The sequence below is a fragment of the Chionomys nivalis genome, chromosome X, assembly GCF_950005125.1.
Source record: "Chionomys nivalis chromosome X, mChiNiv1.1, whole genome shotgun sequence".
NCBI lineage: Eukaryota > Metazoa > Chordata > Mammalia > Rodentia > Cricetidae > Chionomys > Chionomys nivalis.
In genome coordinates, this window is record NC_080112.1 from 40,866,189 (window position 1) to 40,891,081 (window position 24,893).

A 24,893-nucleotide genomic window follows, 5' to 3' on the forward strand; every position below is an offset into this window, starting at 1 on the left:
AAAGTTTATTAATTTCACGAAAGCTTTTGTAAGAAACGCACATGGGTTTCTTTGTAAAGACAAGCAGTTGTTTGCTACGTGTGAAAGCACTGTTAGAACTGAGATGAGTGTTCCTTTTCTCAGTACAAGCTTTACTTTGAAAGATATTCGCATTCTTATGAAAGTTTATTAATTTCACGAAGGCTTTAGTAAGAAATGCACTTGTGTTTCTTTGTAAAGGCAAGCAGTTGTTTGCTACGTGTGAAAGCACTGTTAGAACTGAGATGAGTGTTCCTTTTCTCAGTACAAGCTTTACTTTGAAACATAATCGCGTTCTTTTGAAAGTTTATTAATTTCACGAAAGCTTTTGTAAGAAACGCACATGCGTTTCTTGTAAAGACAAGCAGTTGTTTGCTACGTGTGAAAGCACTTTTAGAACTGTGATTAGTGATCCTTTTCTCAATACAAGTTTTTCTTTGAAAGATAATCGCGTTCTTTTGAAAGTTTATTAATTTCACGAAAGCTTTAGTGAGAAACGCACATGCGTTTCTTTGTAAAGACAAGCAGTTGTTTCCTATGTGTGAAAGCACTGTTAGAACTTAGATGAGTGTTCCTTTTCTCAGTACAAGCTTTAATTTGAAAGATAATCGCGTTCTTTTGAAAGTTTATTAATGTCACGAAAGCTTTAGTAAGAAACGCACATGCGTTTCTTTGTAAAGACAAGCAGTTGTTTCTTACGTGTGAAAGCAGTGTTAGAACTGAGATAAGTATTCTTTTTCTCAGTACATGCTTTACTTTGAAAGATAATCGCGTTCTTTTGCAAGTTTATTAATTTCACGAAAGCTTTAGTAAGAAACGCACATGCATTTCTTTGTAAAGACAGCAGTTTTTTCCTACCTGTGAAAGCACTGTTAGAACTGAGATCAGTGTTGCTTTTCTCAGTACAAGCTTTACTTTGAAACATAATCGCGTTCTTTTGAAAGTTTATTAATTTCACGAAAGCTTTTGTAAGAAACGCACATGCGTTTCTTTTTAAAGGCAAGCAGTTGTTTGCTACGTGTGAAAGCACTGTTAGAACTGAGATGAGTGTTCCTTTTCTCAGTACAAGATTTACTTTGAAAGATAATCGCGTTCTTATGAAAGATTAATAATTTCACGAAAGCATTAGTAAGAAACACTAATGCGTTACATTATAGAGACAAGCAGTATTTGATACGTGTGAAAGCACTGTTAGAACTGAGATTAGTGTTCCTTATGTCAATACAAGCTTTACATTGAAAGATAATCGCGTTCTATTGAAAGTTTATTAATTTCACGAAAGCTTTAGGAAGAAACTCTCATGTGTTTCTTTGTAAAGACAAGCAGTTGTTTGCTACGTGTGAAAGCATTGTTAGAACTGAGATGAGTGTTCCTTTTCTCAGTACAAGCTTTACTTTGAAAGATAATCGCGTTCTTTTGAAAGTTTATTAATTTCACGAAAGCTTAAGGAAGAAACGCACATGCGTTTCTTTGTAAAGGCAAGCAGTTGTTTGCTATGTTTGCAAGCACTGTTAGAACTGAGATTAGTGTTCCTTTTCTCAGTACAAGCTTTACTTTGAAAGATAATCGCGTTCTTATGAAAGATAATTAATTTCATGAAAGCATTAGGAAGAAACAATAATGCTTTACATTATAGAGACAAGCAGTATTTGATACGTGTGAAAGCACTGTTAGAACTGAGATGAGTGTTCCTTTTCTCAATACAAGCTTTACTTTGAAAGATAATCGCGTTCTTTTGAAAGTTTATTAATTTCACGAAAGCTTTTGTAAGAAACGCACATGCGTTTCTTTGTAAAGACAAGCAGTTGTTACCTACGTTGAAAGCACTGTTAGAACTGAGATCAGTGTTGCTTTTCTCAGTACAAGCTTTACTTTGAAACATAATCGCGTTCTTTTGAAAGTTTATTAATTTCACGAAAGCTTTTGTAAGAAAGGCACATGTATTTCTTTGTAAAGACAAGCAGTTGTTTGCTACGTGTGAAAGCACTGTTAGAACTGAGATCAGTGTTGCTTTTCTCAGTACAAGCTTGACCTTGAAACATAATCGCGTTCTTTTAAAAGTTTATTAATTTCACGAAAGCTTTAGGAAGAAACGCACATGCGTTTCTTTGTTAAGACAAGCAGTTGTTTGCTACCTGTGAAAGCACTGTTAGAACTGAGATGAGTGTTCCTTTTCTCAGTACAAGCTTTACTTTGAAAGATAATCGTGTTCTTTTGAAAGTTTATTAATGTCACGAAAGCTATAGTAAGAAATGCACATGCGTTTCTTTCTAGAGGCAAGTAGTTGTTTGCTATGTGTGAAAGCATTGATAGAACTGAGATGAGTGTTCCTGTTCTCAGTAGAAGCTTTACTTTTAAAGATAATCGCGTTCTTATGAAAGATTATTAAATTCACGAAAGCTTTAGGAAGAAACGCACATGCGTTTCTTTGTAAAGACAAGTAGTTGTTTGCTACATGTGAAAGCACTGTTAGAACTGAGTGTTCCTTTTCTGAGTACAAGCTTTACTTTGAAAGATAATCGCGTTCTTTTGAAAGTTTATTAATTTCACGAAAGCTTTCGGAAGAAACGCACATGCGTTTCTTTGTAAAGAAAAGCAGTTGTTTGCTACGTGTGAAAGCACTGTTAGAAATGAGATCAGTGTTTCTTTTCTCAGTACAAGCTTTAATTTGAAACATAATCGCGTTCTTTTCAAAGTTTATTAATTTCACGAAAGCTTTTGTAAGAAAGGCACATGCGTTTCTTTGTAAAGGCAAGCAGTTGTTTGCTACATGTGAAAGCACTGTTAGAACTGAGATGAGTGTTCCTTTTAAAGTACAAGCTTTACTTTGAAACATAATCGCGTTCTTTTGAAAGTTTATTAACTTCACTAAAGCTTTTGTAAGAAACGCACATGTGTTTCTTTGTAAAGACAAGCAGTTGTTTGCTACGTGTGAAAGCACTGTTAGAAGAGAGATGAGTGTTCCTTCTCTCAGTACAAGCTTTACTTTGAAAGATAATCGCGTTCTTATGAAGGATTATTAATTTCACGAAAGCATTAGTAAAAACACTAATGCGTTACATCATAAAGACAAGCAGTATTTGATACTTCTGAAAGCACTGTTAGAACTGAGATGAGTGTTCCTTTTCTCAGTACAAGCTTTACTTTGAAAGATAATCGCGTTCTTTTGAAAGTTTATTAATTTCACGAAAGCTTTAAGAAGAAACGCACATGCGTTTCTTTGTAAAGACAAGCAGTTGTTTGCTACATGTGAAAGCACTGTTAGAACTGAGTGTTCCTTTTCTCAGTACAAGCTTTACTTTGAAAAATAATCGCGTTCTTATTAAAGTTTATTAATTTCTCGAAAGCTTTAGTAAGAAACGCACATGCGTTTCTTTGTAAAGGCAAGCAGTTGTTTGCTACGTGGGAAAGCACTGTTAGAACTGAGATGAGTGTTCCTTTTCTCTGTACAAGCTTTACTTTGAAACATAATCGCGTTCTTTTGAAAGTTTATTAATTTCACGAAAGCTTTTGTAAGAAAGGCACATGTGTTTCTTTGTAAAGACAAGCAGTTGTTTGCTACGTGTGAAAGCACTGTTAGAACTGAGATCAGTGTTCCTTTTCTCAGTACAAGCTTTACTTTGAAAGATAATCGCGTTCTTATGAAAGTTTATTAATTTCACGAAAGCTTTAGGGAGAAACGCACATGCGTTTCTTTGTAAAGACAAGCAGTTGTTTCCTATGTGTGGAAGCACTGTTAGAACTAAGATGAGTGTTCCTTTTCTCAGTACAAGCTTTACTTTGAAAGATAATCGCGTTCTTTTGCAAGTTTATTATTTTCACGAAAGCTTTAGTAAGAAACGCACATGCGTTTCTTTGTAAAGAGAAGCAGTTGTTACCTACGTGTGAAAGCACTGTTAGAACTGAGATCAGTGTTGCTTTTCTCAGTACAAGCTTTACTTTGAAACATAATCGCGTTCTTTTGAAAGTTTATTAATTTCACGAAAGCTTTTGTAAGAGAGGCACACGTGTTTCTTTGTAAAGACAAGCAGTTGTTTGCTACGTGTGAAAGCACTCTTAGAACTGAGATGAGTGTTCCTTTTCTCAGTACAAGCTTTACTTTGAAAGATAATCGCATTCTTATGAAAGTTTATTAATTTCACGAAAGCTTTAGTAAGAAACGCACATGCGTTTATTTGTAAAGGCAAGCAGTTGTTTGCTACGTGTGAAAGCACTGTTAGAACTGAGATGAGTGTTCCTTTTCTCAGTACAAGCTTTACTTTGAAACATAATCGCGTTCTTTTGAAAGTTTATTAATTTCACGAAAGCTTTTGTAAGAAACGCACATGGGTTTCTTTGTAAAGACAAGCAGTTGTTTGCTACTTGTGAAAGCACTGTTAGAACTGAGATGAGTGTTCCTTTTCTCAGTACAAGCTTTACTTTGAAAGATAATCGCGTTCTTTTGAACGTTTTTTAATGTCACGAATGCTTTAGTAAGAAACGCACATGCGTTTCTTGTAAAGTCAAGCAGTTGTTTGCTACGTGTGAAAGCACTTTTAGAACTGTGATGAGTGATCCTTTTCTCAATACAAGCTTTACTTTGAAAGATAATCGCGTTCTTATGAAAGTTTATTAATTTCACGAAAGCTTTAGGGAGAAACGCACATGCGTTTCTTTGTAAAGACAAGCAGTTGTTTCCTATGTGTGGAAGCACTGTTAGAACTGAGATGAGTGTTCCTTTTCTCAGTACAAGCTTTACTTTGAAAGATAATCGCGTTCTTTTGAAAGTTTATTAATGTCACGAAAGCTTTAGTAAGAAACACACATGCGTTTCTTTGTAAAGACAAGCAGTTGTTTGCTACGTGGGAAAGCACTCTTAGAACTGAGATGAGTGTTCCTTTTCTCAGTACAAGCTTTACTTTGAAAGATAATCGCATTCTTATGAAAGTTTATTAATTTCACGAAAGCTTTAGTAAGAAACGCACATGCGTTTATTTGTAAAGGCAAGCAGTTGTTTGCTACGTGTGAAAGCACTGTTAGAACTGAGATGAGTGTTCCTTTTCTCAGTACAAGCTTTACTTTGAAACATAATCGCGTTCTTTTGAAAGTTTATTAATTTCACGAAAGCTTTTGTAAGAAACGCACATGGGTTTCTTTATAAAGACAAGCAGTTGTTTGCTACGTGTGAAAGCACTGTTAGAACTGAGATGAGTGTTCCTTTTCTCAGTACAAGCTTTACTTTGAAAGATATTCGCATTCTTATGAAAGTTTATTAATTTCACGAAGGCTTTAGTAAGAAACGCACTTGTGTTTCTTTGTAAAGGCAAGCAGTTGTTTGCTACGTGTGAAAGCACTGTTAGAAGTGAGATGAGTGTTCCTTTTCTCAGTACAAGCTTTACTTTGAAAGATAATCGCGTTCTTTTGAACGTTTATTAATGTCACGAATGCTTTAGTAAGAAACGCACATGCGTTTCTTGTAAAGTCAAGCAGTTGTTTGCTACGTGTGAAAGCACTTTTAGAACTGTGATGAGTGATCCTTTTCTCAATACAAGCTTTACTTTGAAAGATAATCGCGTTCTTATGAAAGTTTATTAATTTCACGAAAGCTTTAGGGAGAAACGCACATGCGTTTCTTTGTAAAGACAAGCAGTTGTTTCCTATGTGTGGAAGCACTGTTAGAACTGAGATGAGTGTTCCTTTTCTCAGTACAAGCTTTACTTTGAAAGATAATCGCGTTCTTTTGAAAGTTTATTAATGTCACGAAAGCTTTAGTAAGAAACACACATGCGTTTCTTTGTAAAGACAAGCAGTTGTTTGCTACGTGTGAAAGCACTGTTAGAACTGAGATAAGTATTCTTTTTCTCAGTACAACCTTTACTTTGAAAGATAATCGCGTTCTTTTGCAAGTTTATTAATTTCACGAAAGCTTTAGTAAGAAACGCACATGCGTTTCTTTGTAAAGAGAAGCAGTTGTTACCTACGTGTGAAAGCACTGTTAGAACTGAGATCAGTGTTGCTTTTCTCAGTACAAGCTTTACTTTGAAACATAATCGCGTTCTATTGAAAGTTTATTAATTTCACGAAAGCTTTTGTAAGAAAGGCACATGTGTTTCTTTGTAAAGACAAGCAGTTGTTTGCTACGTGTGAAAGCACTGTTAGAACTGAGATGAGTGTTCCTTTTCTCAGTACAAGCTTTACTTTGAAAGATATTCGCATTCTTATGAAAGTTTATTAATTTCACGAAAGCTTTAGTAAGAAACGCATTTGTGTTTCTTTGTAAAGGCAAGCAGTTGTTTGCTACGTGTGAAAGCACTGTTAGAACTGAGATGAGTGTTCCTTTTCTCAGTACAAGCTTTACTTTGAAACATAATCGCGTTCTTTTGAAAGTTTATTAATTTCACGAAAGCTTTTGTAAGAAACGCACATGGGTTTCTTTGTAAAGAAAAGCAGTGTTTTGCTACGTGTGAAAGCACTGTTAGAACTGAGATGAGTGTTCCTTTTCTCAGTACAAGCTTTACTTTGAAAGATAATTGCGTTCTTATGAAAGATTATTAATTTCACGAAAGCATTAGTAAGAAACACTAATGCGTTACATTTTAGAGACAAGCAGTATTTGATACGTGTGAAATCAATGTTAGAACTGAGATGAGTGTTCCTTTTCGCAATACAAGCTTAACTTTGGAAGGTAATCGCGTTCTGTTGAAAGTTTATTAATATCACGATAGCTTTAGTAAGAAACGCACATGCGTTTCTTTGTAAAGACAAGCAGTTGTTTGCTACGTGTTAAAGCACTGTTAGAACTGAGATGAGTGTTTCTTTTCTCAGTACAAGCTTTATTTTGAAAGATAATAGCATATTTTTGAAAGATTATTAATTACACGAAAGCTTTAGTAAGAAACACACATGCGTTTCTTTGTAAAGACAAGCAGTTGTTTGCTACGTGTTAAAGCACTGTTAGAACTGAGATGAGTGTTTCTTTTCTCAGTACAAGCTTTATTTTGAAAGATAATAGCATATTTTTGAAAGATTATTAATTACACGAAAGCTTTAGTAAGAAACACACATGCGTTTCTTTGTAAAGACAAGCAGTTGTTTGCTACGTGTGAAAGCACTGTTAGAACTGAGATAAGTATTCTTTTTCTCAGTACAACCTTTACTTTGAAAGATAATCGCGTTCTTTTGCAAGTTTATTAATTTCACGAAAGCTTTAGTAAGAAACGCACATGCGTTTCTTTGTAAAGAGAAGCAGTTGTTACCTACGTGTGAAAGCACTGTTAGAACTGAGATCAGTGTTGCTTTTCTCAGTACAAGCTTTACTTTGAAACATAATCGCGTTCTATTGAAAGTTTATTAATTTCACGAAAGCTTTTGTAAGAAAGGCACATGTGTTTCTTTGTAAAGACAAGCAGTTGTTTGCTACGTGTGAAAGCACTGTTAGAACTGAGATGAGTGTTCCTTTTCTCAGTACAAGCTTTACTTTGAAAGATATTCGCATTCTTATGAAAGTTTATTAATTTCACGAAAGCTTTAGTAAGAAACGCATTTGTGTTTCTTTGTAAAGGCAAGCAGTTGTTTGCTACGTGTGAAAGCACTGTTAGAACTGAGATGAGTGTTCCTTTTCTCAGTACAAGCTTTACTTTGAAACATAATCGCGTTCTTTTGAAAGTTTATTAATTTCACGAAAGCTTTTGTAAGAAACGCACATGGGTTTCTTTGTAAAGAAAAGCAGTGTTTTGCTACGTGTGAAAGCACTGTTAGAACTGAGATGAGTGTTCCTTTTCTCAGTACAAGCTTTACTTTGAAAGATAATTGCGTTCTTATGAAAGATTATTAATTTCACGAAAGCATTAGTAAGAAACACTAATGCGTTACATTTTAGAGACAAGCAGTATTTGATACGTGTGAAATCACTGTTAGAACTGAGATGAGTGTTCCTTTTCGCAATACAAGCTTAACTTTGGAAGGTAATCGCGTTCTGTTGAAAGTTTATTAATATCACGATAGCTTTAGTAAGAAACGCACATGCGTTTCTTTGTAAAGACAAGCAGTTGTTTGCTACGTGTTAAAGCACTGTTAGAACTGAGATGAGTGTTTCTTTTCTCAGTACAAGCTTTATTTTGAAAGATAATAGCATATTTTTGAAAGATTATTAATTACACGAAAGCTTTAGTAAGAAACACACATGCGTTTCTTTGTAAAGACAAGCAGTTGTTTGCTACGTGTGAAAGCACTGTTAGAACTGAGATAAGTATTCTTTTTCTCAGTACAACCTTTACTTTGAAAGATAATCGCGTTCTTTTGCAAGTTTATTAATTTCACGAAAGCTTTAGTAAGAAACGCACATGCGTTTCTTTGTAAAGAGAAGCAGTTGTTACCTACATGTGAAAGCACTGTTAGAACTGAGATCAGTGTTGCTTTTCTCAGTACAAGCTTTACTTTGAAACATAATCGCGTTCTATTGAAAGTTTATTAATTTCACGAAAGCTTTTGTAAGAAAGGCACATGTGTTTCTTTGTAAAGACAAGCAGTTGTTTGCTACGTGTGAAAGCACTGTTAGAACTGAGATGAGTGTTCCTTTTCTCAGTACAAGCTTTACTTTGAAAGATATTCGCATTCTTATGAAAGTTTATTAATTTCACGAAAGCTTTAGTAAGAAACGCATTTGTGTTTCTTTGTAAAGGCAAGCAGTTGTTTGCTACGTGTGAAAGCACTGTTAGAACTGAGATGAGTGTTCCTTTTCTCAGTACAAGCTTTACTTTGAAACATAATCGCGTTCTTTTGAAAGTTTATTAATTTCACGAAAGCTTTTGTAAGAAACGCACATGGGTTTCTTTGTAAAGAAAAGCAGTGTTTTGCTACGTGTGAAAGCACTGTTAGAACTGAGATGAGTGTTCCTTTTCTCAGTACAAGCTTTACTTTGAAAGATAATTGCGTTCTTATGAAAGATTATTAATTTCACGAAAGCATTAGTAAGAAACACAAATGCGTTACATTTTAGAGACACGCAGTATTTGATACGTGTGAAATCACTGTTAGAACTGAGATCAGTGTTCCTTTTCGCAATACAAGCTTAACTTTGGAAGGTAATCGCGTTCTGTTGAAAGTTTATTAATATCACGATAGCTTTAGTAATAAACGCACATGCGTTTCTTTGTAAAGGCAAGCAGTTGTTTGCTACGTGTGAAAGCACTGTTAGAACTGAGATGAGTGTTCCTTTTCTCAGTACAAGCTTTACTTTCAAAGGTAATCGCATTCTTTTGAAAGATTATTAATTTCAGGTTAGCTTTAGTAAGAAACACGAATACGTTACATTATAAAGACAATCAGTGGTTTGCTACGTGTGAAAGCACTGTTAGAACTGAGATGAGTGTTCCTTTTCTCAGTACAAGCTTAACTTTGAAAGGTAATCGCGTTCTGTTGAAAGTTTATTAATGTCACGAAAGCTGTAGGAAGAAAGGCACATGCGTTTCTTTGTAAAGGCAAGCAGTTGTTTGCTACATGTGAAAGCACTGTTAGAACTGAGATGAGTGTTCCTTTTAAAGTACAAGCTTTACTTTGAAACATAATCGCGTTCTTTTGAAAGTTTATTAACTTCACTAAAGCTTTTGTAAGAAACGCACATGCGTTTCTTTGTAAAGACAAGCAGTTGTTTGCTACATGTGAAAGCACTGTTAGAACTGAGTGTTCCTTTTCTCAGTACAAGCTTTACTTTGAAACATAATCGCGTTCTTATTAAAGTTTATTAATTTCTCGAAAGCTTTAGTAAGAAACGCACATGCGTTTCTTTGTAAAGGCAAGCAGTTGTTTGCTACGTGGGAAAGCACTGTTAGAACTGAGATGAGTGTTCCTTTTCTCTGTACAAGCTTTACTTTGAAACATAATCGCGTTCTTTTGAAAGTTTATTAATTTCACGAAAGCTTTTGTAAGAAAGGCACATGTGTTTCTTTGTAAAGACAAGCAGTTGTTTGCTACGTGTGAAAGCACTGTTAGAACTGAGATCAGTGTTCCTTTTCTCAGTACAAGCTTTACTTTGAAAGATAATCGCTTTCTTTTGAAAGGTTATTAATTTCATGAAAGCTTTAGCATGAAACGCACATGCGTTTCTTTGTAAAGACAAGCAGTTGTTTCCTATGTGTGGAAGCACTGTTAGAACTGAGATGAGTGTTCCTTTTCTCAGTACAAGCTTTACTTTGAAAGATAATCGCGTTCTTTTGAAAGTTTATTAATGTCACGAAAGCTTTAGTAAGAAACACACATGCGTTTCTTTGTAAAGACAAGCAGTTGTTTGCTACGTGTGAAAGCACTGTTAGAACTGAGATAAGTATTCTTTTTCTCAGTACAACCTTTACTTTGAAAGATAATCGCGTTCTTTTGCAAGTTTATTAATTTCACGAAAGCTTTAGTAAGAAACGCACATGCGTTTCTTTGTAAAGAGAAGCAGTTGTAACCTACGTGTGAAAGCACTGTTAGAACTGAGATCAGTGTTGCTTTTCTCAGTACAAGCTTTACTTTGAAACATAATCGCGTTCTATTGAAAGTTTATTAATTTCACGAAAGCTTTTGTAAGAAAGGCACATGTGTTTCTTTGTAAAGACAAGCAGTTGTTTGCTACTTGTGAAAGCACTGTTAGAACTGAGATGAGTGTTCCTTTTCTCAGTACAAGCTTTACTTTGAAAGATATTCGCATTCTTATGAAAGTTTATTAATTTCACGAAAGCTTTAGTAAGAAACGCATTTGTGTTTCTTTGTAAAGGCAAGCAGTTGTTTGCTACGTGTGAAAGCACTGTTAGAACTGAGATGAGTGTTCCTTTTCTCAGTACAAGCTTTACTTTGAAACATAATCGCGTTCTTTTGAAAGTTTATTAATTTCACGAAAGCTTTTGTAAGAAACGCACATGGGTTTCTTTGTAAAGAAAAGCAGTGTTTTGCTACGTGTGAAAGCACTGTTAGAACTGAGATGAGTGTTCCTTTTCTCAGTACAAGCTTTACTTTGAAAGATAATTGCGTTCTTATGAAAGATTATTAATTTCACGAAAGCATTAGTAAGAAACACTAATGCGTTACATTTTAGAGACAAGCAGTATTTGATACGTGTGAAATCACTGTTAGAACTGAGATGAGTGTTCCTTTTCGCAATACAAGCTTAACTTTGGAAGGTAATCGCGTTCTGTTGAAAGTTTATTAATATCACGATAGCTTTAGTAAGAAACGCACATGCGTTTCTTTGTAAAGACAAGCAGTTGTTTGCTACGTGTTAAAGCACTGTTAGAACTGAGATGAGTGTTCCTTTTCTCAGTACAAGCTTTACTTTGAAAGATAATCGCGTTCTTTTGAAAGATTATTAATTTCACAAAAGCTTTGTTAAGAAACGCACATGCGTTTCTTTGTAAAGGCAAGCAGTTGTTTGCTACGTGTGAAAGCACTGTTAGAACTGAGATGAGTGTTCCTTTTCTCAGTACAAGCTTTACTTTCAAAGGTAATCGCGTTCTTTTGAAAGATTATTAATTTCAGGTAAGCTTTAGTAAGAAAAACGAATACGTTACATTATAAAGACAATCAGTGGTTTGTTACGTGTGAAAGCACTGTTAGAACTGAGATGAGTGTTCCTTTTCTCAGTACAAGCTTTACTTTGAAACATAATCGCGTTCTTTTGAAAGTTTATTAATTTCACGAAAGCTTTTGTAAGAAACGCACATGCGTTTCTTGTAAAGACAAGCAGTTGTTTGCTACGTGTGAAAGCACTTTTAGAACTGTGATTAGTGATCCTTTTCTCAATACAAGTTTTTCTTTGAAAGATAATCGCGTTCTTTTGAAAGTTTATTAATTTCACGAAAGCTTTAGTGAGAAACGCACATGCGTTTCTTTGTAAAGACAAGCAGTTGTTTCCTATGTGTGAAAGCACTGTTAGAACTTAGATGAGTGTTCCTTTTCTCAGTACAAGCTTTAATTTAAAAGATAATCGCGTTCTTTTGAAAGTTTATTAATGTCACGAAAGCTTTAGTAAGAAACGCACATGCGTTTCTTTGTAAAGACAAGCAGTTGTTTCTTACGTGTGAAAGCAGTGTTAGAACTGAGATAAGTATTCTTTTTCTCAGTACATGCTTTACTTTGAAAGATAATCGCGTTCTTTTGCAAGTTTATTAATTTCACGAAAGCTTTAGTAAGAAACGCACATGCATTTCTTTGTAAAGACAGCAGTTTTTTCCTACCTGTGAAAGCACTGTTAGAACTGAGATCAGTGTTGCTTTTCTCAGTACAAGCTTTACTTTGAAACATAATCGCGTTCTTTTGAAAGTTTATTAATTTCACGAAAGCTTTTGTAAGAAACGCACATGCGTTTCTTTGTAAAGGCAAGCAGTTGTTTGCTACGTGTGAAAGCACTGTTAGAACTGAGATGAGTGTTCCTTTTCTCAGTACAAGATTTACTTTGAAAGATAATCGCGTTCTTATGAAAGATTAATAATTTCACGAAAGCATTAGTAAGAAACACTAATGCGTTACATTATAGAGACAAGCAGTATTTGATACGTGTGAAAGCACTGTTAGAACTGAGATTAGTGTTCCTTATGTCAATACAAGCTTTACATTGAAAGATAATCGCATTCTATTGAAAGTTTATTAATTTCACGAAAGCTTTAGGAAGAAACTCTCATGTGTTTCTTTGTAAAGACAAGCAGTTGTTTGCTACGTGTGAAAGCACTGTTAGAACTGAGATGAGTGTTCCTTTTCTCAGTACAAGCTTTACTTTGAAAGATAATCGCGTTCTTTTGAAAGTTTATTAATTTCACGAAAGCTTTAGGAAGAAACGCACATGCGTTTCTTTGTAAAGGCAAGCAGTTGTTTGCTATGTTTGCAAGCACTGTTAGAACTGAGATTAGTGTTCCTTTTCTCAGTACAAGCTTTACTTTGAAAGATAATCGCGTTCTTATGAAAGATAATTAATTTCACGAAAGCATTAGGAAGAAACAATAATGCTTTACATTATAGAGACAAGCAGTATTTGATACGTGTGAAAGCACTGTTAGAACTGAGATGAGTGTTCCTTTTCTCAGTACAAGCTTTACTTTGAAAGATAATCGCGTTCTTTTGAAAGTTTATTAATTTCACGAAAGCTTTAGGAAGAAACGCACATGCGTTTCTTTGTAAAGACAAGCAGTTGTTTGCTACGTGTGAAAGCACTGTTAGAACTGAGATGAGTGTTCCTTTTCTCAGTACAAGCTTTACTTTGAAAGATAATTGCGTTCTTTTGAAAGTTTATTAATGTCATGAAAGCTTTAGTAAGAAACGCACATGCGTTTCTTTGTAAAGACAAGCAGTTGTTTGATACGTGTGAAAGCACTCTTAGAACTGAGATCAGTGTTGTTTTTCTCCTTACAAGCTTTCCTTTGAAAGGTTATCGCGTTCTTTGGAAAGATTATTTCAGGAAAGCTTTAGTAAGAAACACGAATGCGTCACATTATAAAGACAAGCACTTGTTTGCTATGTGTGAAAGCACTCAGAACTGAGATGAGTGTTCCTTTTCTCAGTACAAGCTTTATTTTAAAAGATAATTGCGTTCTTTTGAAAGTTTATTAATTTCACAAAAGCTTTAGGAAGAAACGCACATGAGTTTCTTTGTAAGGACAAGCACTTGTTTTCTACGTGTGAAAGCACTGTTAGAACTGAGATGAGTGTTCCTTTTCTCAGTACAAGCTTTACTTTGAAAGATAATCGCGTTCTTTTGAAAGTTTATTAATGTCACGAAAGCTTTAGTAAGAAACGCACATGCGTTTCCTTGTAAAGACAAGCAGTTGTTTGCTACGTGTGAAAGCACTGTTAGAACTGAGATGAGTGTTCCTTTTCTCTGTACAATCTTTACTTTGAAACATAATCGCGTTCGTTTGAAAGTTTATTAATTTCACGAAAGCTTTTGTAAGAAAGGCACATGTGTTCCTTTGTAAAGACAAGCAGTTGTTTGCTACGTGTGAAAGCACTGTTAGAACTGAGATGAGTGTTCCTTTTCTCAGTACAAGCTTTACTTTGAAAGATAATCGCGTTCTTTTGAAAGTTTATTAATGTCACGAATGCTTTAGTCAGAAACGCACATGCATTTCTTGTAAAGACAAGCAGTTGTTTGCTACGTGTGAAAGCACTTTTAGAACTGTGATTAGTGATCCTTTTCTCAGTACAAGTTTTTCTTTGAAGGATAATCGCGTTCTTTTGAAAGTTTATTAATTTCACGAAAGCTTTAGTGAGAAACGCACATGCGTTTCTTTGTAAAGACAAGCAGTTGTTTCCTTATGTGTGAAAGCACTGTTAGAACTTAGATGAGTGTTCCTTTTCTCAGTACAAGCTTTAATTTGAAAGATAATCGCGTTCTTTTGAAAGTTTATTAATGTCACGAAAGCTTTAGTAAGAAACGCACATGTGTTTCTTTGTAAATGCAAGCAGTTGTTTGCTACGTGTGAAAGCACTGTTAGAACTTAGTTGAGTGTTCCTTTTCTCAGTACAAGCTTTACTTTGAAAGATAATCGCGTTCTTTTGAAAGTTTATTAATTTCACGAAAGCTTTAGGAAGAAACGCACATGCGTTTCTTTGTAAAGACAAGCAGTTGTTTGCTACGTGTGAAAGCACTGTTAGAACTGAGATGAGTGTTCCTTTTCTCAGTACAAGCTTTACTTTGAAAGATAATTGCGTTCTTTTGAAAGTTTATTAATGTCACGAAAGCTTTAGTAAGAAACGCACATGCGTTTCTTTGTATAGACAAGCAGTTGTTTGATACGTGTGAAAGCACTCTTAGAACTGAGATCAGTGTTGTTTTTCTCCTTACAAGCTTTCCTTTGAAAGGTTATCGCGTTCTTTTGAAAGATTATTTATTTCAGGAAAGCTTTAGTAAGAAACACGAATGCGTCACATTATAAAGACAAGCACTTGTTTGCTACGTGTGAAAGCACTGTTGGAACTGAGATGAGTGTTCCTTTTCTCAGTACAAGCTTTAATTTGAAAGATAATCGCGTTCTTATGAAAGTTTTTAATTTCACGAAAGCTTTAGTAAGAAACACACATGCGTTTCTTTGTAAAGACAAGCAGTTGTTTGCTACATGGGAAAGCACTGTTAGAAGTGATATAAGTGTTCCTTTTCTCAGTACAAGCTTTACTTTGAAAGATAATCGCGTTCTTATGAAAGTTTATTAATTTCACGAAAGCTTTAGTAAGAAACGCACATGCGTTTCTTTGTAATGACAAGCAGTTGTTTGCTACGTGTGAAAACACTGTTAGAACTGAGATAAATGTTCCTTTTCCCAGTACAAGCTTTACTTTGAAAGATAATCGTGTTGTTTTGAAAGTTTATTAATTTCACGAAAGCTTTAGGAAGAAACGCACATGCGTTTCTTTGTAAAGACAAGCAGTTGTTTGCTACGTGTGAAAGCCCTGTTAGAACTGAGATGAGTGTTCCTTTTTTCAGTACAAGCTTTACTTTGAAAGATAATGGGGTTCTTTTGAAAGTTTATTAATGTCAGGAAAGCTTTAGTAAGAAACGCACATGCATTTCTTTGTAAAGACAAGCAGTTGTTTGTTACGTGTGAAAGCACTGTTAGAACTGAGATGAGTGTTCCTTCTCACAGTACAAGCCTTACTTTGAAAGATAATCGTGTTCTTTTGAAAGATTATTAATTTCACGAAAGCTTAAGGATGAAACGCACATGCGTTTCTTTGTAAAGACAAGCAGTTGTTTGCTACCTGTGAAAGCACTGTTAGAACTGAGATGAGTGTTCCTTTTCTCAGTACAAGCTTTACTTTGAAAGATAATCGTGTTCTTTTGAAAGTTTATTAATGTCACGAAAGCTATAGTAAGAAACGCACATGCGTTTCTTTCTAGAGGCAAGTAGTTGTTTGCTATGTGTGAAAGCATTGATAGAACTGAGATGAGTGTTCCTGTTCTCAGTAGAAGCTTTACTTTTAAAGATAATCGCGTTCTTATGAAAGATTATTAATTTCACGAAAGCTTTAGGAAGAAACGCACATGCGTTTCTTTGTAAAGACAAGTAGTTGTTTGCTACATGTGAAAGCACTGTTAGAACTGAGTGTTCCTTTTCTGAGTACAAGCTTTACTTTGAAAGATAATCGCGTTCTTTTGAAAGTTTATTAATTTCACGAAAGCTTTCGGAAGAAACGCACATGCGTTTCTTTGTAAAGAAAAGCAGTTGTTTGCTACGTGTGAAAGCACTGTTAGAAATGAGATCAGTGTTGCTTTTCTCAGTACAAGCTTTAATTTGAAACATAATCGCGTTCTTTTCAAAGTTTATTAATTTCACGAAAGCTTTTGTAAGAAAGGCACATGCGTTTCTTTGTAAAGGCAAGCAGTTGTTTGCTACATGTGAAAGCACTGTTAGAACTGAGATGAGTGTTCCTTTTAAAGTACAAGCTTTACTTTGAAACATAATCGCGTTCTTTTGAAAGTTTATTAACTTCACTAAAGCTTTTGTAAGAAACGCACATGTGTTTCTTTGTAAAGACAAGCAGTTGTTTGCTACGTGTGAAAGCACTGTTAGAAGAGAGATGAGTGTTCCTTTTCTCAGTACAAGCTTTACTTTGAAAGATAATCGCGTTCTTATGAAGGATTATTAATTTCACGAAAGCATTAGTAAAAACACTAATGCGTTACATTATAAAGACAAGCAGTATTTGATACTTCTGAAAGCACTGTTAGAACTGAGATGAGTGTTCCTTTTCTCAGTACAAGCTTTACTTTGAAAGATAATCGCGTTCTTTTGAAAGTTTATTAATGTCACGAAAGCTTTAGTAAGAAACACACATGCGTTTCTTTGTAAAGACAAGCAGTTGTTTGCTACGTGGGAAAGCACTGTTAGAACTGAGATAAGTATTCTTTTTCTCAGTACAACCTTTACTTTAAAAGATAATCGCGTTCTTTTGCAAGTTTATTAATTTCACGAAAGCTTTAGTAAGAAACGCACATGCGTTTCTTTGTAAAGAGAAGCAGTTGTTACCTACGTGTGAAAGCACTGTTAGAACTGAGATCAGTGTTGCTTTTCTCAGTACAAGCTTTACTTTGAAACATAATCGCGTTCTATTGAAAGTTTATTAATTTCACGAAAGCTTTTGTAAGAAAGGCACATGTGTTTCTTTGTAAAGACAAGCAGTTGTTTGCTACGTGTGAAAGAACTGTTAGAACTGAGATGAGTGTTCCTTTTCTCAGTACAAGCTTTACTTTGAAAGATATTCGCATTCTTATGAAAGTTTATTAATTTCACGAAAGCTTTAGTAAGAAAAGCATTTGTGTTTCTTTGTAAAGGCAAGCAGTTGTTTGCTACGTGTGAAAGCACTGTTAGAACTGAGATGAGTGTTCCTTTTCTCAGTACAAGCTTTACTTTGAAACATAATCGCGTTCTTTTGAAAGTTTATTAATTTCACGAAAGCTTTTGTAAGAAACGCACATGGGTTTCTTTGTAAAGAAAAGCAGTGTTTTGCTACGTGTGAAAGCACTGTTAGAACTGAGATGAGTGTTCCTTTTCTCAGTACAAGCTTTACTTTGAAAGATAATTGCGATCTTATGAAAGATTATTAATTTCACGAAAGCATTAGTAAGAAACACTAATGCGTTACATTTTAGAGACAAGCAGTATTTGATACGTGTGAAATCACTGTTAGAACTGAGATGAGTGTTCCTTTTCGCAATACAAGCTTAACTTTGGAAGGTAATCGCGTTCTGTTGAAAGTTTATTAATATCACGATAGCTTTAGTAAGAAACGCACATGCGTTTCTTTGTAAAGACAAGCAGTTGTTTGCTACGTGTTAAAGCACTGTTAGAACTGAGATGAGTGTTCCTTTTCTCAGTACAAGCTTTACTTTGAAAGATAATCGCGTTCTTTTGAAAGATTATTAATTTCACAAAAGCTTTGTTAAGAAACGCACATGCGTTTCTTTGTAAAGGCAAGCAGTTGTTTGCTACGTGTGAAAGCACTGTTAGAACTGAGATGAGTGTTCCTTTTCTCAGTACAAGCTTTACTTTCAAAGGTAATCGCGTTCTTTTGAAAGATTATTAATTTCAGGTAAGCTTTAGTAAGAAACACGAATACGTTACATTATAAAGACAATCAGTGGTTTGCTACGTGTGAAAGCACTGTTAGAACTTAGATGAGTGTTCCTTTTCTCAGTACAAGCTTTACTTTGAACGATAATCGCATTCTTTTTAAAGTTTACTAATTTCACGAAAGCTTTAGGAAGAAACGCACATGCGTTTCTTTGTAAAGACAAGCAGTTGTTGGCTACATGTGAATGCACTTTTAGAAGTGAGTGTTCCTTTTCTCAGTACAAGCTTTACTTTGAAAGATAATCGCGTTCTTATGAAAGTTTATTAATTTCACGAAAGCTTAGTAAGAAATGCACATGCGTTTTTGTAAAGACAAGCAGTTATTTGCTACGTGTGAAAGCACTCTTAGAACTGAGATGAGTGTTCCTTTTCTCAGTACAAGCTTTACTTTGAAAGATAATCGCATTCTTATGAAAGTTTATTAATTTCACGAAAGCTTTAGTAAGAAACGCACATGCGTTTATTTGTAAAGGCAAGCAGTTGTTTGCTACGTGTGAAAGCACTGTTAGAACTGAGATGAGTGTTCCTTTTCTCAGTACAAGCTTTACTTTGAAACATAATCGCGTTCTTTTGAAAGTTTATTAATTTCACGAAAGCTTTTGTAAGAAACGCACATGGGTTTCTTTGTAAAGACAAGCAGTTGTTTGCTACGTGTGAAAGCACTGTTAGAACTGAGATGAGTGTTCCTTTTCTCAGTACAAGCTTTACTTTGAAAGATATTCGCATTCTTATGAAAGTTTATTAATTTCACGAAGGCTTTAGTAAGAAATGCACTTGTGTTTCTTTGTAAAGGCAAGCAGTTGTTTGCTACGTGTGAAAGCACTGTTAGAACTGAGATGAGTGTTCCTTTTCTCAGTACAAGCTTTACTTTGAAACATAATCGCGTTCTTTTGAAAGTTTATTAATTTCACGAAAGCTTTTGTAAGAAACGCACATGCGTTTCTTGTAAAGACAAGCAGTTGTTTGCTACGTGTGAAAGCACTTTTAGAACTGTGATTAGTGATCCTTTTCTCAATACAAGTTTTTCTTTGAAAGATAATCGCGTTCTTTTGAAAGTTTATTAATTTCACGAAAGCTTTAGTGAGAAACGCACATGCGTTTCTTTGTAAAGACAAGCAGTTGTTTCCTATGTGTGAAAGCACTGTTAGAACTTAGATGAGTGTTCCTTTTCTCAGTACAAGCTTTAATTTGAAAGATAATCGCGTTCTTTTGAAAGTTTATTAATGTCACGAAAGCTTTAGTAAGAAACGCACATGCGTTTCTTTGTAAAGACAAGCAGTTGTTTCTTACGTGTGAAAGCAGTGTTAGAACTGAGATAAGTATTCTTTTTCTCAGTACATGCTTTACTTTGAAAGATAATCGCGTTCTTTTGCAAGTTTATTAATTTCACGAAAGCTTTAGTAAGAAACGCACATGCATTTCTTTGTAAAGACAGCAGTTTTTTCCTACCTGTGAAAGCACTGTTAGAACTGAGATCAGTGTTGCTTTTCTCAGTACAAGCTTTACTTTGAAACATAATCGCGTTCTTTTGAAAGTTTATTAATTTCAAGAAAGCTTTTGTAAGAAACGCACATGCGTTTCTTTGTAAAGGCAAGCAGTTGTTTGCTACGTGTGAAAGCACTGTTAGAACTGAGATGAGTGTTCCTTTTCTCAGTACAAGATTTACTTTGAAAGATAATCGCGTTCTTATGAAAGATTAATAATTTCACGAAAGCATTAGTAAGAAACACTAATGCGTTACATTATAGAGACAAGCAGTATTTGATACGTGTGAAAGCACTGTTAGAACTGAGATTAGTGTTCCTTATGTCAATACAAGCTTTACATTGAAAGATAATCGCGTTCTATTGAAAGTTTATTAATTTCACGAAAGCTTTAGGAAGAAACTCTCATGTGTTTCTTTGTAAAGACAAGCAGTTGTTTGCTACGTGTGAAAGCATTGTTAGAACTGAGATGAGTGTTCCTTTTCTCAGTACAAGCTTTACTTTGAAAGATAATCGCGTTCTTTTGAAAGTTTATTAATTTCACGAAAGCTTTAGGAAGAAACGCACATGCGTTTCTTTGTAAAGGCAAGCAGTTGTTTGCTATGTTTGAAAGCACTGTTAGAACTGAGATTAGTGTTCCTTTTCTCAGTACAAGCTTTACTTTGAAAGATAATCGCGTTCTTATGAAAGATAATTAATTTCACGAAAGCATTAGGAAGAAACAATAATGCTTTACATTATAGAGACAAGCAGTATTTGATACGAGTGAAAGCACTGTTAGAACTGAGATGAGTGTTCCTTTTCTCAATACAAGCTTTACTTTGAAAGATAATCGCGTTCTTTTGAAAGTTTATTAATTTCACGAAAGCTTTTGTAAGAAACGCACATGCGTTTCTTTGTAAAGACAAGCAGTTGTTACCTACGTTGAAAGCACTGTTAGAACTGAGATCAGTGTTGCTTTTCTCAGTACAAGCTTTACTTTGAAACATAATCGCGTTCTTTTGAAAGTTTATTAATTTCACGAAAGATTTTGTAAGAAAGGCACATGTGTTTCTTTGTAAAGACAAGCAGTTGTTTGCTACGTGTGAAAGCACTGTTAGAACTGAGATCAGTGTTGCTTTTCTCAGTACAAGCTTGACCTTGAAACATAATCGCGTTCTTTTAAAAGTTTATTAATTTCACGAAAGCTTTAGGAAGAAACGCACATGCGTTTCTTTGTAAAGACAAGCAGTTGTTTGCTACCTGTGAATGCACTGTTAGAAATGAGATGAGTGTTCCTTTTCTCAGTACAAGCTTTACTTTGAAAGATAATCGTGTTCTTTTGAAAGTTTATTAATGTCACGAAAGCTATAGTAAGAAACGCACATGCGTTTCTTTCTAGAGGCAAGTAGTTGTTTGCTATGTGTGAAAGCATTGATAGAACTGAGATGAGTGTTCCTGTTCTCAGTAGAAGCTTTACTTTTAAAGATAATCGCGTTCTTATGAAAGATTATTAATTTCACGAAAGCTTTCGGAAGAAACGCACATGCGTTTCTTTGTAAAGAAAAGCAGTTGTTTGCTACGTGTGTAAGCACTGTTAGAAATGAGATCAGTGTTGCTTTTCTCAGTACAAGCTTTAATTTGAAACATAATCGCGTTCTTTTCAAAGTTTATTAATTTCACGAAAGCTTTTGTAAGAAAGGCACATGCGTTTCTTTGTAAAGGCAAGCAGTTGTTTGCTACATGTGAAAGCACTGTTAGAACTGAGATGAGTGTTCCTTTTAAAGTACAAGCTTTACTTTGAAACATAATCGCGTTCTTTTGAAAGTTTATTAACTTCACTAAAGCTTTTGTAAGAAACGCACATGTGTTTCTTTGTAAAGACAAGCAGTTGTTTGCTACGTGTGAAAGCACTGTTAGAAGAGAGATGAGTGTTCCTTTTCTCAGTACAAGCTTTACTTTGAAAGATAATCGCGTTCTTATGAAGGATTATTAATTTCACGAAAGCTTTAGGGAGAAACGCACATGCGTTTCTTTGTAAAGACAAGCAGTTGTTTCCTATGTGTGGAAGCACTGTTAGAACTGAGATGAGTGTTCCTTTTCTCAGTACAAGCTTTACTTTGAAAGATAATCGCGTTCTTTTGAAAGTTTATTAATTTCACGAAAGCTTTAAGAAGAAACGCACATGCGTTTCTTTGTAAAGACAAGCAGTTGTTTGCTACATGTGAAAGCACTGTTAGAACTGAGTGTTCCTTTTCTCAGTACAAGCTTTACTTTGAAAGATAATCGCGTTCTTATTAAAGTTTATTAATTTCTCGAAAGCTTTAGTAAGAAACGCACATGCGTTTCTTTGTAAGGCAAGCAGTTGTTTGCTACGTGGGAAAGCACTGTTAGAACTGAGATGAGTGTTCCTTTTCTCTGTACAAGCTTTACTTTGAAACATAATCGCGTTCTTTTGAAAGTTTATTAATTTCACGAAAGCTTTTGTAAGAAAGGCACATGTGTTTCTTTGTAAAGACAAGCAGTTGTTTGCTACGTGTGAAAGCACTGTTAGAACTGAGATCAGTGTTCCTTTTCTCAGTACAAGCTTTACTTTGAAAGATAATCGCTTTCTTTTGAAAGGTTATTAATTTCATGAAAGCTTTAGCATGAAACGCACATGCGTTTCTTTGTAAAGGCAAGCAGTTGTTTGCTACATGTGAAAGCACTGTTAGAACTGAGATGAGTGTTCCTTTTCTCAGTACAAGCTTTACTTTGAAAGATAATCGCGTTCTTTTGAACGTTTATTAATGTCACGAATGCTTTAGTAAGAAACGCACATGCGTTTCTTGTAAAGTCAAGCAGTTGTTTGCTACGTGTGAAAGCACTTTTAGAACTGTGATGAGTGATTCTTTTCTCAATACAAGCTTTACTTTGAAAGATAATCGCGTTCTTATGAAAGTTTATTAATTTCACGAAAGCTTTAGGGAGAAACGCACATGCGTTTCTTTGTAAAGACAAGCAGTTGTTTCCTATGTGTGGAAGCACTGTTAGAACTGAGATGAGTGTTCCTTTTCTCAGTACAAGCTTTACTTTGAAAGATAATCGCGTTCTTTTGAAAGTTTATTAATGTCACGAAAGCTTTAGTAAGAAACACACATGCGTTTCTTTGTAAAGACAAGCAGTTGTTTGCTACGTGTGAAAGCACTGTTAGAACTGAGATAAGTATTCTTTTTCTCAGTACAACCTTTACTTTGAAAGATAATCGCGTTCTTTTGCAAGTTTATTAATTTCACGAAAGCTTTAGTAAGAAACGCACATGCGTTTCTTTGTAAAGAGAAGCAGTTGTTACCTACGTGTGAAAGCACTGTTAGAACTGAGATCAGTGTTGCTTTTCTCAGTACAAGCTTTACTTTGAAAGATAATCGCATTCTTATGAAAGTTTAATAATTTCATGAAAACTTTAGTAAGAAACGCACAATCGTTTCTTTGTAAAGACAAGCAGTTGTTTGCTACGTGTGAAAGCACTGTTAGAACTGAGAAGAGTATTCCTTTTCTCAGTACAAGCTTTACTTTGAATGATCATCGCGTTCTTTTGAAAGTTTATTAATTTCACGAAAGCTTTAGTAAGAACCGCACATGCGTTTTTGTAAAGACAAGCAGTTGTTTGCTACGTATGAAAGCACTGTTAGAACTGAGATGAGTATTCCTTTTCTCAATACAAGCTTAACTTTGAAAGGTAATCGCGTTCTGTTGAAAGTTTATTAATTTCACGAACGCTGTAGGAAGAAACGCACATGCGTTTCTTTGTAAAGACAAGCAGTTGTTTGCTACGTGTGAAAGCACTGTTAGAACTGAGATGAGTGTTCCTTTTCTCAGTACAAGCATTTTTTTAAAAGATAATCGCGTTCTTTTGAAAGTTTATTAATTTCACAAAAGCTTTAGGAAGAAACGCACATGAGTTTCTTTGTAAGGACAAGCAGTTGTTTGCTACATGTGAAAGCACTGTTAGAACTGAGATGAGTGATCCTTTTCTCAGTACAAGCTTTACTTTGAAAGATAATCGCGTTCTTTTGAAAGTTTATTAATTTCACGAAAGCTTTAGGAAGAAACGCACATGCGTTTCTTTGTAAAGACAAGCAGTTGTTTGCTACGTGTGAAAGCACTGTTAGAACTGAGTTGAGTGTTCCTTTTCTCAGTACAAGCTTTACTTTGAAAGATAATTGCGTTCTTTTGAAAGTTTATTAATGTCACGAAAGCTTTAGTAAGAAACGCAATGCGTTTCTTTGTAAAGACAAGCAGTTGTTTGATACGTGTGAAAGCACTCTTAGAACTGAGATCAGTGTTGTTTTTCTCCTTACAAGCTTTCCTTTGAAAGGTTATCGCGTTCTTTTGAAAGATTATTTATTTCAGGAAAGCTTTAGTAAGAAACACGAATGCGTCACATTATAAAGACAAGCACTTGTTTGCTACGTGTGAAAGCACTCTTAGAACTGAGATGAGTGTTCCTTTTCTCAGTACAAGCTTTATTTTAAAAGATAATCGCGTTCTTTTGAAAGTTTATTAATTTCACAAAAGCTTTAGGAAGAAACGCACATGAGTTTCTTTGTAAGGACAAGCAGTTGTTTGCTACGTGTGAAAGCACTGTTAGAACTGAGATGAGTGTTACTTTTCTCTGTACAATCTTTACTTTGAAACATAATCGCGTTCTTTTGAAAGTTTATTAATTTCACGAAAGCTTTTGTAAGAAAGGCACATGTGTTTCTTTGTAAAGACAAGCAGTTGTTTGCTACGTGTGAAAGCACTGTTAGAACTGAGTTGAGTGTTCCTTTTCTCAGTACAAGCTTTACTTTGAAACATAATCGCGTTCTTTTGAAAGTTTATTAATTTCACGAAAGCTTTTGTAAGAAACGCACATGTGTTTCTTTGTAAAGACAAGCAATTTTTTGCTACGTGTGACAGCACTGTTAGAACTGAGATGAGTGTTCCTTTTCTCAATCCAAGCTTAACTTTGAAAGGTAAACGCGTTCTGTTGAAAGTTTATTAATTTCACGAAAGCTCTAGGTAGAAACGCACATGCGTTTCTTTGTAAAGACAAGCAGTTGTTTGCTACATGTGAAAGCACTGTTAGAAGTGAGATGAGTGTTCCCTTTCTCAGTACAAGCTTTACTTTGAAACATAATCGCGTTCTTTTGAAAGTTTATTAATTTCACGAAAACTTTTGTAAGAAATGTACATGCGTTTTTTTGTAAAGACAAGCAGTTGTTTGCTACGTGTGAAAGCACTGTTAGAACTGAGATGAGTGTTCCTTTTCTCAGTACAAGCTTTACTTTGAAAGATAATCGCGTTCTTTTTACGGTTT